At 36.9% G+C, this 13,406-nt stretch overlaps 1 long non-coding RNA gene across 3 annotated transcripts in view; it reads right to left on the reverse strand.

Moving 5' to 3' along the window:
• LOC118500703 overlaps positions 1 to 13,406 on the reverse strand; it is a 347,021-nt gene that overhangs the window by 83,984 nt on the left and 249,631 nt on the right. For all 3 annotated transcript variants that reach the window (XR_004903280.1, XR_004903281.1, XR_004903282.1), the window contains one exon: positions 8,252 to 8,367. This is a non-coding gene — a long non-coding RNA (uncharacterized LOC118500703). The remainder of the gene's footprint in view (positions 1 to 8,251; positions 8,368 to 13,406) is intronic.

The raw sequence follows: 13,406 nt of genomic DNA on the forward strand, positions 1-13,406 counted from the left end.
TGTTAGGGTAACTAAGATTATCTCTAAAATTTCTTCTTGCACAAATAACCCATGATCAAAGAATATTATTAATGTAATAACTGTTAACCCCTCGGTTTCTCTAAGTATTTTTAGCATCACTCTATGGGTTATTTGTATTGTTTACCTTCATCTTCTGTTGACTACAATTGTTAACAAGAATACCTTATATGTCTATGGAGAATAATTTGAACTGTAGTAAAGTTTGTACAAGATGACAGAATAAATGGAGAGACAGTAAAAGCTCCTGCATGGATCAACTTATTAAAAAGATGTTAGTTCCTCTGTTTTAATGTATAAATTCAAAACAATCCAAATTAAAATTTCAGCTGTATTTTGAGGAACTTAATAGATTCTTCAAAATTCATGTGGAAAGATAAAGTTCACATGTACCTTGGAAAATGAAAACCAGTAATGAGGACTTACTTTAGATACTGATATATATACAACCAAGCTCTATTAACAACGCAGCATGAACGGAGGTGGAAGGATGAAGAGGACAAAGGTGGTACCAACTTGCTGAGGAAACAAAGCACCATGCAGAAACAGAGAACTGGACTGCTGCCTACCACCATATACACACATGGACTCAGCTGGGTTAAAGACCTGAATATTAAAGACAACACTATAATGTTAATATAATAGGTAATGACAAATAATTCTATAACAGAAGGACAGAAAACAACTTATTTCACCAAGTTTCCAAAGTAAAATAATTGATAAACTAAATTATGTCAAAATTAAGATTCTGTTCACAAAAAGAACATAATGGACAAAATTAATAGAAAAATGGCAGATGAAAAGAATATTTGCCTAAAACCAGCTATGGACTATCTTGACTATATAAAGAACCTCTGTAAACCAGTAGGGAAAAAAAAAATTCCACTAGACAAATATGCAATGAATTTGAAAGGGAATTTACAGAAGAGAAAAATCCAAAAGACGGCAAGCATATAAAAAGCTGATCAAGTTCATCAGTAGTCAGATAAAAGCCAAATAAGACAAAAAGATATTATTTTACACCCACTAGATGGAAATGAGGAAACTTAGAACACTTAGTAATGCTAAGTATTAGAAAGAGTGTGGGTATGTAAACACTAGTACTACAAGGAGGAGTGTGGACTGCTGAGTGTTCTGGTGCTAATCTGAGAGAACTTGTGAACTCAATGCTGTTCATAGTATCTGAGTTATATTCATATGCCCTTTGGCACAGCAATTCTACTGTCAGCCTAGATCCTAAATAAATGTCCCTTAGTATTTTCCAACAGGAGGCATGTCTGAGGCTGTTCACAGCAGCCCTGATCCTGTGAGACAACATGAAAAGCCGTCCACCACAGAGACAGTAAGTAAATTGTGTTCCCCGCACGCTGTATCATACCATGAGCAGTCGGATGCAATTGAGTACATGTATATATTACAATATTCACAGGCCTCAAAACACAGTCTTGAGTAAAGGAAATAAAAAACTAAGATATATAACACACATAAATTAAAACACAGGTACAATAAATTCAAAATAAGAAACCATATATTTTATAAGAACATATACATATGTTCATGGACAAGTACATATACTGGGAAAACTAGGTACCTGAATGAATAGAATTGTGGATAAAAGGAAGTGTCTGAATGCCAACATCCATGCATGCACAAGCACAGGAAAAAGTATGTGTATATGTTCATGTATATATGTGGCATCAAACAAGTTTTACAGAACATGTTCTAATTACACGCAATGCACTGTTCACCTTTTCTATTTCCTTTTTTTAATGCTGATCTCTATTTATAAAGTTGATTGTATAACCTACCAATGGGTTACAACTTTCTATTTTAAAACACTGATCTAGGCGATAATAAGGGCATTATAATGAGTTCCTGGAATAATAACAGTGTCACGCACTCATTAAAAATGTAAGCACATAAAGCAGAACCGAGGAAAAGGCCCTGCGCGCTGCCTTCTCCCCCAGAAGCATCCGCAGGGAATTACCACTCGGAGGAGGCTGCTGCTCCTCACGTGACTCGGCCCGGAGCAGCACTTCCGGAGGGTGAACTTTTCACCCCACACTTCAGCCCGGGCTGGTCGGCCTAAGGCCAAAACTGAAGCAGGAAACGATATGCCACTTGCTAAAGCATAAAAGAGATAGTTTCAAACATAAAGGAACGTTTTTAAACATTCCTTAAACACATCTGAATAAGATGTAGGTATAAGAAAATACGGTTCCTCTCTTGAAAACAGAAAGTTGGAAAACACAAAAATGGTAGAAGCTCAAAGGAACAACAAAGTCATAAAATGAGAACACTTGGAAACAGGAGTAGATGACACAGACTTAAAGAGAGCAGGACGCCAGGTTACAGCAGGCGGAGATGCTACAGAAGAGACTAGCAAGGTCCCTGGCTCTTCCCAACCTGCAGCTCTACTTTTAAAAATTAAAAGTAGAGAATTTCTATTCCAAATCAACTGAAAACTGTCCTTTGAGGGTAAGACCAGAAGGTCTTACCAGAAAACACATTTATGGCCGATACAGAAAACAGTCATTTTAAAGTATTTAAATAGTGTTAGGCACTTCTGGGCTAAATGAAGTGACCAAGTACAGAAAGTAGCAGGGCCCTGAACTTTGTGCCTTTACAGCCAAGGCCAAAGAGAAAGATGAGACTGTGTGCATGGGCTGAGACACAGAATACCCCTGCCTCTCTCTGCAGACACCCAGGCGGCAGCACTGTAAGCCCACATCACGCCACTGGAAGCAGTGTTCCCTGGGGGGCAACTATTGTGGGGGGCTCACCAGGAGCCAGTTGTATAAGCTTGAGTTTAAAGCAGGCATCTCTACCTAGGGCTATAATCAACCTACTTACAAAACAGAAGTTAAGTGTTATTTAAAATAAAACAAACAAACATCTAAAAATTACTAGGTTACATTGAATCCATAGAACAAAAGACACCTGGAGAAGAAATATAATTTGTATAACGAGAGGAATGACTTCTGAACTATCAGGTAGAAAAAGGCAGAGAGAGATGAGCTGGCTGTACAGGCAGGGTAAGGGAGGGGAAAAGAAAGGAAAGTCAAGGCGTTGTACAGCAGGTACATTAAAAAGAGATGAACACAGAGGAACCTTGAAGTTGTTTTAACATATTACCGGTTACTGGTCCTTTAACTCCTAAGTATTCACAAAGTGAAAAAGTACACATACCTCATTAAAGATAATGACCAGCTACTTCCAATTTTGATGAAAACACAGAAAAAGAACAATAATAATGAAAACTAGAATTCTTGAAAAGACTCGAGCACACACAACTGCCAATCCTTACAACAGTTCTGCAAGGGAAATGATTTCCCCTTTTATGGATGAAGAAACAGACCTCCATGGATGCTAAGAAAACTCCTCAGGGTTACACAGGAATAAGTAAGTAGCATAGCCAAGGCTTAACTGAAGGTGTTCTTACCTTCAAAATGTCTTTACATTAAGTGTACTGATTCTCGAAAAGTATGATTAAGTATAATTAAATGAGAACTAAAGAATTTCTTCTATTTAAAGAGAGTAGAATGAGTTAAGTTCTGAAAATTTCCTGGTTTTGATTATTTACCACAGTTATTCAAGATACTAGCGAAGGGGAAGCTAGGTGAAGGCTACATGAGAATGCTGTTATTTTTGCACTTTGTTGTGACCTAAGCTTATTTTTAAATAAATGTTTTAAAAATAAGGGGAATGAACTTTTTTGCAAGGTTACCTAGCTCTCTTTCCTTTGGAGAGAAAGATATATACAATACCTATATATAATATTATATATATATTAGAGATATGATACATATCATAATATATGTGATATAATTTAAACATTATAATGTTTATTAAAGTTATATAATATATACTATATGTTTATATTAAATTATGTATTATACAGTTTAAACATATATAATTAAAACATATTATATATCATATAATTTTAAATATCTACAGATCTCATATAGTCCATATGTAAATATATATTTGAAATATCTAGGAGATAAACATATATTTCTTCTGAAAATATAGATACAATTATGTATTTTTAAAAGCTCATCCTCTGTTGTCTTCAGTGACATAAATATCACAAGAAACAAAATAATGGATCCTTTCTACTCCCATTCAATTTTAATAAATTTTAAATAAACATTTTTTAATAAACATTAAATACCTATTACTACATGCTACTGTACTGTTTTCCCTATACAAGTTTGTCTGTTCCAACACTGGAGGTTTTTCTTTTTGTTTTTTGTTCACCATGTTTACATGCAGGAACCAGGAAAAAAGAACTACCACTTATATCTAAATTGAACATCATGAGAATAAAGTGCCCAGCTGATATTAAAAAGACTGATAAGAAAATTTACTTTTCTTCTAAGAATTATTGAGCCATTTTTTTCCAGTGAGATAATTTTGAAACAGCTACCACTTGTTGAGTGACTTCTGTGTTATTATATTCATGTACTATCCCACCAAACACCATAAAAGTTAATATGCCCATTCTCCATATAAGGAAAGCTAGACAGATCAATTGGCAGAAGTCATGCACCTATTGGTGAAAAATGTGGATTCAAACTCAGATCTACATGTCACTAAACATACTGCCCCTTTCACTACCTTTGACCCTCCACACTTCCATTCCTACGCTTTAAATGAATCTATTGCATTATTTAGTAATGACCCTGTAACAGCAAAATGTCCATTTTAAGCATATTTAGACACTTAAAAAAAAAGCCTCAACATTCATTCCTGGCTCCTATTTGAAGTTAAAAGTTTATTACTGAAGCTGAAGAAAAGTCTTTTAAGTATGAAAGAAATGCAAGTGGCATTCCAAGTAACAATATGTGTGTGCTTGAGTGGGAAACATGAGAAGAGCATCTGCCAAATTCGTTTTGGCCTCATCTGATACTATCTCACTGATCTAGGGCCAACTTACATTTGTTTCTCTCTCTCTCTTTCTCTCCTCCCTTTCCTCTTCATTCCAGAAGCATGCAAAAACCCTAGCATAGAAGCTGGATGGAGTTGCCAAGAATACACTGAAAACACTATCGAATAAAGAAATGGCCATCTAGTCCAAGGATAGTCTCATTTCAACTAAGAATAATCTAAAACATTAAAATAGAACAAGTCTTTATGGGATGAAATAATGACCGGAAACAAAATTACTTAAATATTGATTTTTTAAAAAACAGATTTTTGGAGAGAAATTCTCAAAAGAACTAATTTAATGTCTTTTAATTTGTACATATGCACAGGGCTTTATAATTTACTATGAGTCAAACTTCAAATTGTACTTTTTAATTCAAACTTTTTAAAAGCCTTTAATTATGTTTAATTCTACTTCCAGCTTTTAACCCCAGCACTGATCCCTATCTGTTCAACTCTGATGCTAATGAATCTCAGATTTCTGATACTTGTAACTGAACACCACTAGAACTGGGCAATAGCTTTGAAAGTCTACAAATTTCATGACACTCTCTTTCATGTCAAACTACATTGGCAATTGTTTTAGTCCACTACGTGTAACCGGCAATATTTTCTTTAAAGGACACAATCAGTTCTCAATCAGTTATGCTTTTCAAAATGGGCAAAGTAAAAATAGCTAGATTTATATTTTGAAAGCCATGTAGGTGTTTTCCCCTTACGGTGATATCATATAGTATCCTCAGTTCTCTCTTTCCAACTTCTTGGTAAATTAAGGAACTGTACTGTATTAGCACAATAGTAAAGAAAAAGTGCTTTTTTAAATAACCCTACAAGTTAAAGAATCCTGTCTCCTCTCTCATCCCACTAAATATCAGCTAACAAATACTGGAATACCAATGAATATTTCCATTTGCCCCATTGCCCAAAAAAGATAAGGCTAAAGAACTGTGTCAGACACTGTGTTAATCCCAGGATATGCCACAGGAAATAACACGTTCATGTGTAATGGAAGAGATAAAGTTAACACATTCTTCCTAATACGGTCACATGTATTGGACAAGATAAAATTAACAGACAATTATAATTCAGTGTGATGAGGACAGAAGGATGAGCACAGGGTGCTATGGAAATATATAGAAGGGATTTTTCAGCATCCCCTGAAGAGGGGAGAAAGAAGTTAGGAGTGTTCAGAAGAGTTCCCCAAAGGATGTGATGTCCAAAAAGACCTATAGGTAAATGTCTGCTTTGCATTTGGTAAGATTGTTTTAGTAAAAACCATTGATAATAACAAGTGTTGGGGAGGATGTGGAAAATTGGAACCCCCATACTTTGTGGGAATGTAAAATTATTCACTTTGGAAATCAATTTGACAGTTCCTTCAAATTATTAAGCATAGAATTACCCTATGCCCCTGTTACTTCACTCAATGATATAAACCCAAGAGAACTGAAAACACACACCCACATAGAACCTTGTATAAGAATGTTCACGCCCTGGCTGGCGTAGCTCAGTGGATTGAGCGCGGGCTGGGAACCAAAGTGTCCCAGGTTCGATTCCCAGCCAGCGTACATGCCTGGGTTGCAGGCCATAACCCCCAGCAACCGCACATTGATGTTTCTCTCTCTCTCCCTCTCTCTCTCTCTCTCTCTCTCTCTCTCTCTCTCTCCCCCTCCCTTCCCTCTCTAAAAATAAATAAATAAAATATTAAAAAAAAAAAGAATGTTCATAGTGGCATTATTCAAAATAGCAAAAAAATGGAAACAATTCAAATGTCCATCGATGGATGAATGAATAAATAAAATGTACTACATTCCCAAATGGAGTATTACTCAGTCATAAAAAAAGAATGAAGCATTGATATAAACTAAAAGAATGTATGAACAAGGGTGAAGCTTCAAAACATTATACAAAAAGCCAGATATAAAAATCCACAAATTGTATGAGTCTACTTTAATGATGTCCCAAATAAGCAAATGTGTAGAGACAGAGAGTAGATTTGTGGTTTCCAGAGCCTGGGGAGAAAAAGGGTAACAGGGAGTGACTACAACTCAGTATAGGGTCTCTTTCTTGAGGTGATGAAAACATTCTGGAATTACATCATGGCGATAGTGTTGCAATTTTGTAAATATATTACTACTGAATTGTCATTTTGAAATGGAGAATTTTGAGGAATATGCATTATAATTCAATTAAAAAGAAAAAAGAAATAAGGATAAGCAGATAAAAAGGAAGAAGAAAAGAAGGAAAGTGTGGCAAGAATGGTAGATGATAAAGAGAAGAGGGCAGTTGCTGGGCATTCCATCGCGTGGAAAAAAAGGAACTGAGAGGGTGGCTCACCTTCCATTAGGGCAAAGGCACAGAGGGCGGTGCAGCCTGCTCGTGTGGTTGTGCAGAGAGAAGCTAAGGTACAGGTAGCAAACACAAGGCCTGAGGGCCGAATCTAGCCTTCCTCCCTGTTTTATCTGGACTGACACCTTGTTTCTACCTGGTGGCAGCCTCCAACTCTCATTTAACTGTTAAGGAGTAGTTACATTTAGACAGCTCTAAAATTTCATTTGTCCCTTTGAAGGCAACCACTGATGTGGTCTCCAGTGAAAATGAGTTTGACACTCCTGATCTAAGGGAGTTGGAACTACAGCTTCTCTTCTGACCCTGAGATAAATAAGTGCCAACGTGGCAGGGCAGGAAGTCTGAGGTGAATGGAAAAGGTAAAGAACAAGCTCTATAAAGAAAAGAAAAGAGAGATGACTAGAAAGTAAGCCAGTTATTGGAAGTTTTCCAGATTTGCTTAAAACAAAACAGAACAAAAAGCCTTCCATCTTCAACAGTATAAAACAATCGACTTAGGCACCAAGTGAGCAGGAGATCTCAGAACAAGAACAGACTTTCTCTGAGGCCAAGCCTCCTGATCCTTGGACTAGAGTGTGAGGGGCTCTCCTCCACTTCCCGCTGCTTTGCACGGCAATGTTTGCACCCGCAAGCCTTTCCTACTCCGCTTAACTGCTCCAGTCCTGCAGTAACCAGCTTGATTTATTTGTAATTTCCTCATATTTTATGATATTATTTCAACAACTAGGTACTGTAGACTTCAAAAATTGAAATGAATATGGCTTTTATGAAGTTTTTCATAGCCTTAGGGAAAACAAGTTTTTCTCCTTATTCATTGTATCTTATTTTTCTCTTTTTAAAATTTTTATTCATAATTTTTTCAACACTAAAAAAACAGATTCTAACTTGTTATGTTCTAGATCAAAACATGTTAATTTTTATTTTCCATGCATTGAAATGGATAAAATTAGCTTACCTTCACTGGTAATTTTGATATTAAGTCAGATACTGAACATTTTGTGAAAACCTTCCAAATCAAGATCTGATGTCCATGGAATGTGAAGAGGAAATAATGCCACCAGACAATTGTACCTATGGACAAAAGCAAACGATTTATTAGAGCACTGTATGAAAAACCAGAGAAGGTCATGTCAATGTCCCAAGTCTTCAAAAAGTACTAGTGTTTACTTCTACTTATTAGACAAATATATAATAACAGTTTTTTGAAAGCTTTGTATATAACAGGTGCTGTTGCACATATAGACTCATTTGTTTCTTATCCCAACACTATTTTACAGATGAAAAATGTAGCGGCTCAGGATCTGAACCCAGAGGTTCTGGTTGTAGGTTCTGAGTTCTTAAATCACTACACAGACTGCCTTGACATACTTCCAAATACAATATTCCAAAGACTCCTAAAGCTTAGATGGTATGAGGAATTCTAGGTGATTTATTTCTCATTGGTTGCTAGTATTTCTTGAAATATATACATGTGATCCAAAATTCAAAATATTCTAAGTCAGGATGATATAAGGAAGAGAGACTTAATTAAGGGGAGGGAACCTGGGTCTAACTTTTTAACTTTTAATTAAACAGAGCTACAACCTCATGGGTTATGTGTTGAGATGTTTCTCAAGATCAGCTATGCCTGAGTTTGCTCAACTAGTTGACCTCTAATGTATGTCTAGTTCTAAAATTCCACACCAGTGCAAAAAGAAAGGCCATATTCCATGAAGCCCTCACCTCTTCCATTTCTGGTAAGTTTTCTTCTCTGATTAGTCACTCATTACCCATTCCTCTAGGCACTGCTTGGAGTCTCTCTCCTCTCACTCTGCCAATTGGTCTCTTCCTTCATTTCATACTTTGTTAATGCTGGTCTCTCCTGGATAATTTAGTCTTATTAGGTCAATAGATAATTCGGGGTTTTTTTTAAAAATTCTTTTAGGAAAGAAGCAGAGTATAAATAAATGAAAATGCATACTGTTTAATGCTCTTAAGTATTGTGTATAATATGTCATGAACTTGATCGGAAACCCTTTAGGGACATGGAGTCCCTAAGAGGCTGGAGCAGGTGCCTAGCAGTACAACTTCCTTTCTTCAGGGATATTCTATATGAGCTGACTCCTTTTGGTGAATAAATTTACTTACATTTGCAAATATGTAAACATGCTGAGATTCAGTATATGACCTTGAAATAAGACCTGCAATCATATTTCCTGGGCATTTCTGCCAAAGCAAACATTTCTCTTTGGATCTTGATTCTCTGATTCTCCAATATTGCTTTCTTTGTGTTTTGCTTTGATCCTGTCTTTATTTCCACTTTTCTTCCTGAACATTTAAAATGTGTGGCCTTCCCCTTATAAAACAGTTAAGAAATCCTAAGGGGTGCTTAAGGGTGGGGGCTGGTTTTGGGGATCAGAGAAGCATCACAAAGGACCAGTACAAGATGTTAGTACCCACCTGTGTGAGGAGGGACCAGGTTTTCAACTACCAAATGACATTTCTTTGAACTAGCATCTCTAGTCTTTACACAAATAGGTGTTGTGTTAGTAGTTGCAATAGTAGCAATTCATAATAATAAACATTTGCATAGCATTTACTCTACACCAAATACCCTTTGAGCACTTCGCTGATAATAGGTAGTCCTCACAATAACTACATGACTTGGGCCCTATTATTAGCTAGTTTACCAACAAGATGAGAAACAGAGAGGTTAGTTCACTTAATGTCAAACACCTAGCAGTGGCAGAGGCAAAGGCAGGACTTGAGCCTAGGTTGTCTGAATTCCGTATTCCCATTCATAATACCATTACTCTAAAATGCCTCACCATTATTATGATTTTCATTGTGTTGCCCCTAAGACACCCTAATGTCCTGAATTTTCTCCCAGTCAGATTTGAGTAAATTTGTGTAGGTATACAAACCACACCACGTGACCAAAAAGCCCTGATTTCATGAAACTATATTCTTCTCTCTACAACGATTTCACAAAAATCCAAAACTAAAAGTCTGACTTAATGGTTAAACCCTATAAGATTCTTATACAAATAAAATAAAGAATTAAATGGATTTCAGAAATTATTTCTTTTAACTTTGTATAATACAGTAAAAACTACAAGCTAAGCACTCCTGTACTCACATTTAACTTTTTACTTCAAAAGAATTTCAAACTTGCAGAAAAGTTGTAGGAACTGCTCAAAAAACTTTCATATTCTCTTCACCCAGAGATTCCACAAGTGGAGCCAACCACGCAAATAATGTTCTTTCTAGCCAAAGCATCTGGTACAGAATCACGTTTTGTACTTAGCTGTCCACTCTCCTCAGTCTCATTGAATCTGGAGCGATACCCAGCCCTGCCTCGACCTTCACTGTGCTCACGTTACTGAAGGCTGCTGGCTAATTATTTTGTGGCGTGGCCCCTGACACTGGTACTAGTCAGGTTTCCTCATGAGAAAAGTCAAGGATTACATTTTTGGGAAATGATGCTGTGTTCTTCTGATTACATCCCATCAAATGACACATGATATCAGTTTGTTGCATCATTGGTGATGGTAACTTTGAGCACTTGACTAAGGTCGAACCTTCTGAGTTTCTCCAGTACAGGTAATACGTTGCCCTTGATAATAAGGATTTGTGGGTGACACTTTGCAGTTACAAAAATACCCTGGTCCAGTCCAGCTCTCACTCACTAGTTTTAGCATCCACGGATGTTTCTTACCTGAATTGTTATAATGGTGTCAAATCATCATCTTTCTACTCTCAACAGTCTTTCTATTTATCACACAGCATCCTGCTTTAAGGAAAAACTTTCTCTTTACCCCACTTGTTCATGCAGGTATTCATATCAGCATGGCCCCAAGGACATCTGGTTTGTTTGGAGATACAACCTATAAAATCATTATTGTTTAGATGCTCAGACGCTTGCCTAGTGGGAACTCCTTCAAACTGGCTTCTGTCTTCTTCTGGCATCTACCCACCATTCTTTGAAAATATCTACATTTTTTTTGCAGAACAAGATATTCAAAACTTATTTTGCACCTTCCCTCCCCCAGCCCTAGAAACAGACATTTTTCAAAGATCTGGGGTTCCTTTTAGCAAAGACTGGTATTTAGAGACTAAGATCCGGACGGACAATGAATGTGCTCATACTTACTGGGATGTCACTGCCTCCTGGCCCTCTCCTCGAGCAGAGTCAGGAAACAGCTATGCTTCATTTGTGTGTGTGTGTGTGTGTGTGTGTGTGTGCATGTTCACATACATGTACACACTGTAACATTTCTATATTGATATTTCTATTTATATAATTTTTACTTACAGAAATTCTTGAGTGTACACTAATACCTAAAATTCCAGCACACAGCACAGGGTTCATAGCTCTAGCTTTCTCCTTTTTTATATTTGTAACTTTCTTTTCTGGCAGAATGAAGCCTGGCACCCATTACCTTCAATATATTTGCTCATGGGTCTCACTGGGCCTCCTTGCTCAAGCTTTTTGACTAAATTATTGAAAAAGGAAGGAAGGAAGGAACTAAGGAAGCAAACAAGAAAAGATAGCAGGCAATATCAAATTTTTAAGATTTGGTAATCTGATAAAAACATAACCTAAGACTAATTACAGCAACACAGCACCTTGGTCCCTAGCCATGGGGGAAATACAGTTTGCAGTTGTTTTCCAATCGCTTGTCATCTTTCAGTGTGTGTAAGATACAGAATTGTGCATATAGTTACAACAACAGTTTCAAGAACAAGATGTCACTAACTTTTTCAAAAGAGATAAAAAGAAATTTGAATATATTCTTACTGAACATTTCACCCCCTTCTGGTAAAGATGAGGAAAGAGGCCTGGAAAGGTCACGGGGCCTCACTCAAAGACACGGAGATCATCAGTAGCAACACACAATGCCCCCCCTTAGGTTCCTAACTTTCCAGATCAGAATATCATGCTACCTTTGAAAATCTCTTGCAAATAAGTAATACCCATTTTAAGATATGTCCACTGAGAAACATGTGATACTGCAAGCCCTTGTGAGAAAAATGTATATCCGTGAATGTAGCAAGCCATTTTTAAGTAATTAGAAGAGAACAGTCTCTTCCATGAGAACATTAATAAAACACTCAAACACTGAACTGAGAACAGAGTTCGCATAACTAGGAACTGTTCCTTACCCTAATATTTGGAATTCCTCACGCCAAGTCATCATATGCAACATCAATCACCACAGCACCATGCACATGAAGAAATGCAAGGTAGGGGTAGGACCATCTACCTCATCAGCATACTGAAAACATTGAGAGAGCTTATAAAAATATTATGTAAATGGGGCTGGACTCTACTGTTATAAGAGGCTCTTTTTCCCTTGATGTAAATAGTTTCTGTCGATAAGCTGATTAAACCAACTTTGTGCAACAAGGTATCAGCTCCAGCACCAAGCTTACCCAAAGCACAATACTAAGCAGGTCATTCCAACTTTTGGTGTCCTCGTTTCCTGCTCCTGCTCTGTAAAATGGAGATGACAGCGTTGAGTTCTCAAAGCTGGTATGCAAATCGAGTAAGAAAAAAGTGTGTAAAATGCTGAACAGGAAGCCTGGCACCAGGCTCAGTTAATAAACGACAGCTCCTCTATTGTCACCACCCTTGTCACAGCATTGCCATCATGGTCTCCATTATCAGAGCCATCGTCATTCCTTTCAGACTTTTCAGACTCCAACGTTGCTCACAATGCACACCACCGGTGGGAAATGAAAGCTGTTTGAAATTTGCCATGGTCATAAATAAAACAGAGCTCATTTCACATTTGCAAAAGGACATTTAGACAACTCCTAAATCACTTCATTGCTTTTCTGGATTTGGCTTCACACAATCCTTAAAGATTGATCCCAGTTTCTAGTTTTCCTTCTCCCCCCACCAGGCCATTGGATACAGTCGGTTTGCCCAAATATCTTGGGTCTGAAGACGTCATTTATCTTAGGTGATGTGATATGCTGACACTTCACCACAAAAGGCTAATGAAGAATGAAATTTCAGACTAGGATTAAAAAAATTAAAGAAATGAGATGATTTTATGGAAAGGTGGTAAAACAGTAAAACCCTTAAAAGACTGAAAGTGGATTAGAGACAAAAAGTCTTCAGG

Source organism: Phyllostomus discolor, chromosome 5, assembly GCF_004126475.2.
Source record: "Phyllostomus discolor isolate MPI-MPIP mPhyDis1 chromosome 5, mPhyDis1.pri.v3, whole genome shotgun sequence".
Classification (NCBI taxonomy): domain Eukaryota; kingdom Metazoa; phylum Chordata; class Mammalia; order Chiroptera; family Phyllostomidae; genus Phyllostomus; species Phyllostomus discolor.